We start from the raw sequence: 5398 nt of genomic DNA, 5'->3' as shown, positions 1-5398 counted from the left end.
GTGCCACTGTTGTAAAACAGGACTGACCTCAGGGGTGGGGGGAGGCTGAGAAAGATGGGTTCAATAATGTATACTGCATTGAAACAGATGAAGGAGAAAGCTGTTTAAAAGCAATATGTGATTAGGTGTGTTTGTCATGACAGGAGTCCAGAGAGAAGGCTGCATAGTGGAGTGGACCTGGGGGAGGGATTGTAAAACAATGAAAGAATTTTTCTTTTACTTTTCCAAGAGGGGATTGTACTAAGGGGAAGGACTGGGAGGGGAGAAAAGTGCAACAATGAATGAATGGAAATCCAAAAGTGCTGTAAATTTTCATTGAAATTAATAATAAATTTTTAAAAAAATGCAGCCAATGACATACCTACCCTCATTACCCCAGTGACTGATTCAATCTTTCCCATCAAGGGTCTTCCTCTCTTGTCCCTTCACCCTCCCAAGAATGATGTCTCTCTGTATGCCAAGGATGCATCATATCTCCATACCTTTTCAATATATAGGAAGAACAGATTATCCAGGAGATTGGATTCTGCGAGGAGGAATGTGGCATCAGGACTGGAGGAAGACTGAGCAACAACTTGCATTATGTAGATGACACAACCTTCATTGTTGAAACTGAAGAGGACAGAAGATTGAAGGCTGCAGAAGGTTGAAGACTGTAATCTGCAGTATGGATTGGAGCTCAACATCAGGAAGACAAGGATCCTCACCACTGGACAAACTGGCAGCACTGTGATAAATGAAGAAGAGATTGAGATTGTTAGCAACTTTACCTTGCTTGGTTCTGCAATCAACACCCCTGGCAATGAGAAAATAAAAAGACACATTTTAGTTATTCACTTTATGTGGATACCGCAATAAGCTTTCATTAAAGGGCCTTTAGTTTCTGTGATTTGAATGTGAATTGAATATCAATAGCGTTCACACCAGTTGTGAAATCCTGAGCCTTCACAGAACAGGATCACAAGCCTACTAACTCAGCTGTGGAATTTCTTTTCCCCATTGGCCATCCAGCTTCTTGAGCCAGAAGAAGACTTCATACTTGCCATGGCTCAGTATTTCTGGCAGGACAGCATCTGCTCTGTCTGTCTGAACTCAGAGCAACCCAAGATCTTGTATTGTGTGGATCCCTGTGCTGCTTCAACTGCTTCAATTCACTGTCTATAGTGCCCGATGAAGAAGGGTTATTGTGCCATTTCTGTCCTTTGGTGTCAGAGATTTATGATAACGAGCATTAAGCTTGGAAAACTGGTATCCAAGATGATAGAACTGGAGCCCCACCTAAGATCAATCTAATAATTGGACCAATGGATGCTCAAGTTCCAAGCGAACATGACTTTGGATGCTGACATAGCCCCTACATTCTTTACCATTTCAAAGGACCAGAGGAATGTTCAATGCAGGCATGTCAAATGGGGCGGGAGGGGGGAGAGTAATGCTGAGAGATTTACTAAATCCTCCTGTAGTCTAATTTCTGGTCACTACTATTGCAAAGTAGACATGAGTTCAAACTAAGAATGGGACACAAGCATTTGTAGACAATATGTGAACCAACATGAAGATAATATCATGTCTACAAACCTTGAGTTCTGGACTCTGAACTGTAGAAATGGCCAGTACTTCTCAGCTAGTACAGAGTCACCAATACCTCTCTGTTTGAACCTGCCATAACCCAGAGTTGGCGTCTTCCTGGATATAGATGTTGGAATCCGTTCCTTTTATAACACAAGAGATGAAGCCCATATCTTCACATTCACTGTTATTTCTGCTTCAGAGCCCCTTCACCCTTTCTTATCGTTCACTTCTAAGACCTGGTGATCGTAATTGCCTGAGTATCCTTTCTGTGAAGGAGGTTTCATCCAAACACTAGATAGACTGATGCACTAAATCATTAAACACCAATACTTTTAGAAAATCTTTGCAATGTACCTCTTATTCTAGACCATAAGAGTACTAGGGGAGGGGGAAGGAAGTGAGACAATTATGCAATAATGAATGAATATTTAAAGAAAAAGAAAGTGAATTAAGGGACGGAGAGGGAGGGAAATGTGCAACAATCAATTAATGAAAATCCAACTTTTCTGTAAAGTTTCATTAAAATAAAAATTAAAGTAAAAAAATTTTTAAAAGCTTGAAAAAAAATGTAGTCAAGACTTCAATCTGCAGGAGCAAAGACAAGTTCACTAAATTGAAGGCAGGCATGGTTAAATTCACGGAAACTATATTTAGAAATAGAAATAGGATTAACAGTTTGAAACAATAGCTATTCATACTCAACAGAGAGAATATTCAGTCATTTGCTACCATGCTTACAGCTCTGCAAAACCAAGAATTTCTCAAACTTGCACAAGAACTTGGCCTTGGTCCTAATGTGTTGCTAGTACAGGATTAGCTGAGCATCATTGGTTCATACATTGCTTGGAAAGAACAGGACAAACTGTCACAGACACCAGTTAAAGAATTGCCACTGTACCGCTCTTTCTTTCCTATTACTTTTGTGTATATTAAAAATACTGATATGTAAAAGCAATGCGCTCTGATTTCAGCAGAATGGTGTTGTTTACATATTTTGTATTGATTGTAGTTTTTTCTAACATGTATAAAAATTATTAATATCTTCACCTATACCAGATATTTAAAAGTTCTGCAAAGGCGAGCTCTGGTGGCCTAGTGACAAGAAGCTGCACTGCAATCCCAGAGGTGTGTGGTTCAAATCCACCAGATGCTCTGCTGGAGGAGGAGAAACAATCTCCTCCTGTACCAGTCAGATCCGATTTGATGGTACTCACACACACACACACACACACACACACGTTCTGCAAAATATTTGTGAAAAGTCAGTTTTAAGAATTGTCTTTTTGTGTGTGTGAACATGTTTTTTCTTTCTTTTAAAAAATGATTGTTTCAACTGTTTTTAAGTGTATAATTCAGTGACACACAATTACCATGCAGTGTTAGGTCAATCATCTAGAAACAAGGAATTATGTAGTTACTACAGAATTATTGAGATTGTTTTAAATTCAGCACAATGAAAAAAATAACCAAATGAGCCACCAAAACCAAACCCACTCATAGCAACACTCATGAGATTTTTAGACTAAGTCTTAATGTGAGCAGGTGGCCTCAACTTTCTCCCATGAGAGGCTCATGAATTTGAACCACTGTCCTTTTGACTTGCAGCCCAACTATACCACCAACAGTCCATGTAGATCTCACAAATAATGCATAAAAGAAAAGTAGTATGAGTGTTAATCTGTTGTTCAGTTTTTAAAAATGTTTCATCTGCATATCAGAATCCTAGTGCTATTTCTGTTTCATTATTTAGTGAGTGTCCAAGGGGTTGGGTGTTTTGTTTCATTTCGTTTCAAACCAAGTATAATGGCTTTTGTTCTAAGTTCATCTGACTGTATGTTTAAAGTACTCTAGGATGCTTCCATAGCATTCTGATCGCACTATTTAGGATCTGTGTTCTGAGTGAGAACTAAATATACACACCATAATTCAAATGCATCAGTTCTTTGGTCTGCATTATTTACTGTCCAGCTTTCCACGTTTCTCGTATACATGCGGTGATCAAAAAGACCAAAATGCCTCTGGATCTGGTACTCCTTAGTCCTCATAGTGACTTCTTTGCTTTCTAACATTTTAAAGAGAATCTTTTGCAGCAGATTCAATGCAATATAACATCTTGATGGTGACTTAATATGAAGAAGTCACAGGACTGACTACAAGATGACAATGTAATAAACACCCGTTCCACTATTACGTACCCAGAAGATCTGAAAGCAAAAACATGCTATCAAAAAAGGGAAAACAACCATAATGTCCATCAACTTAAAAAATGGATCAATAAAATGTGGCATATACATGCTGTGGTTGTGGTCGTGTACAATAAAGTTGGAACCAACCTATAACTGAACCTTCAGCAGGTTCTCAGAGGCTGTAATTCCATGGGAGGAATTCCTTAAATTCCTTGAGGAGGAATGAAGTCTGCCTATGCGCCACACTGTGGATAAACCTAGAAAACATCGTATTAAATAAAATATCAGCTATGAAAGAATAAAATGTAAGCAAATTTCCGTAAAGTGCCGACTTAGGACAATCAGCCACATGGTTTGCACTCTACTACGAACCTGAAGGGAGCCCTAGTAGTTTCGCGGTGAGGAGTTGTGCTGCCAACTCTGAAGCAGGTGGTTTGGATCCAAGCAGCTCCTCGGGAGAAAGATGGATAATCTCCTCCAGGGTGATTGACAGCCTCAGAAAACCCGCTGGAGGACCAGCTATGAGTCGTTTCCTACGTGATGATATCCAACAACTAACCTGAAGGTTGGCAGCTTGTACCTTCTCAGCAGTGCAGTGGAAGAAAGGACTGGTGTCTGCTTCTTTAAAGATTACAGCCACAAAAACTCGACAGGGAGCTGTTCTACACAGGGCTGTCCTGAATGGAAAAGGAGTCCAGAAAACTGAGTTTGATTTTTTTTTGTTATACATAGAAATACTACATAGTTTTTTAAAAGGATGACTGACCTCTAAATATCCTGATGTGAAACTATTTCTAGAATCTGTTAAAAGAAGAAAATACAGTACAGGGCAATGTAAATACTGTGCTTCTTTGAGTGTGTGTGTGTGTGTGTGTGTGTGTACCTGTGTACACATTTAAAATCTATAAAAACCAGTTAAACCAGTTGCTATTGAGTTGCTTCCAACTCACGGAGACTCCACACGTGTCAGAGCAGCATTTTCTCTTTATCTCAGAGCAGATAAAATTTTCCATTGTTGATTTTAATTTTCTTTACAGGGTGGATGCTTCTGGTTAAATTCTAACCTCCAACCTTGCAGTTAACAGCTAAGCATGTAAACCATTTGTACCACCTAGAGAGGTACCTGTTAGTAATTTGCACCATCACAGAGCTAGGGAGCTCTGGTGACCTAGTGGTAAGGAGCTGCACTGCCAACCCAAAGGCACATAGTTCAAATCCACCAGCTGCTCCATGGGAGAAAGATGGGCAGTCTTCTCCCATGCAATTTACAGCCTCTGAAAACCTGCTGGCAGGTCATCTATGAGTCAGTTCTTTCTCAATGGCACGTAACAACAACGTAGCCCACAGACAGTTGTGCTACTAACCCAAAAGTCAAGCCTCTCTGGTGGCTCAATACTCCAGGTGCTCTGAGGGGGGGAAAACCCCAAGCAATCTCCTTCTTTTATATTTACAGCCTTGGAAACTCAATGGAGCATCAGCTTTGAATCGGTTCCAACTAGTTGGGAATGCGTTAGTTTGAGTTTAGACACCTCTTGAAGAATTCAGGCATTTCAATACTAGCACATTCACAGGCCATCTTTGGAAAGGTTCATAAGCAACTGACATTAGTGAATTATTTCCTTCAGAGACAAGAACAAAAC

Source organism: Elephantulus edwardii, unplaced genomic scaffold (assembly GCF_000299155.1).
Source record: "Elephantulus edwardii isolate Elephantulus edwardi_28Jun2011 unplaced genomic scaffold, EleEdw1.0 scaffold00020, whole genome shotgun sequence".
Classification (NCBI taxonomy): domain Eukaryota; kingdom Metazoa; phylum Chordata; class Mammalia; order Macroscelidea; family Macroscelididae; genus Elephantulus; species Elephantulus edwardii.
This window is presented reverse-complemented; position numbering follows the sequence as displayed.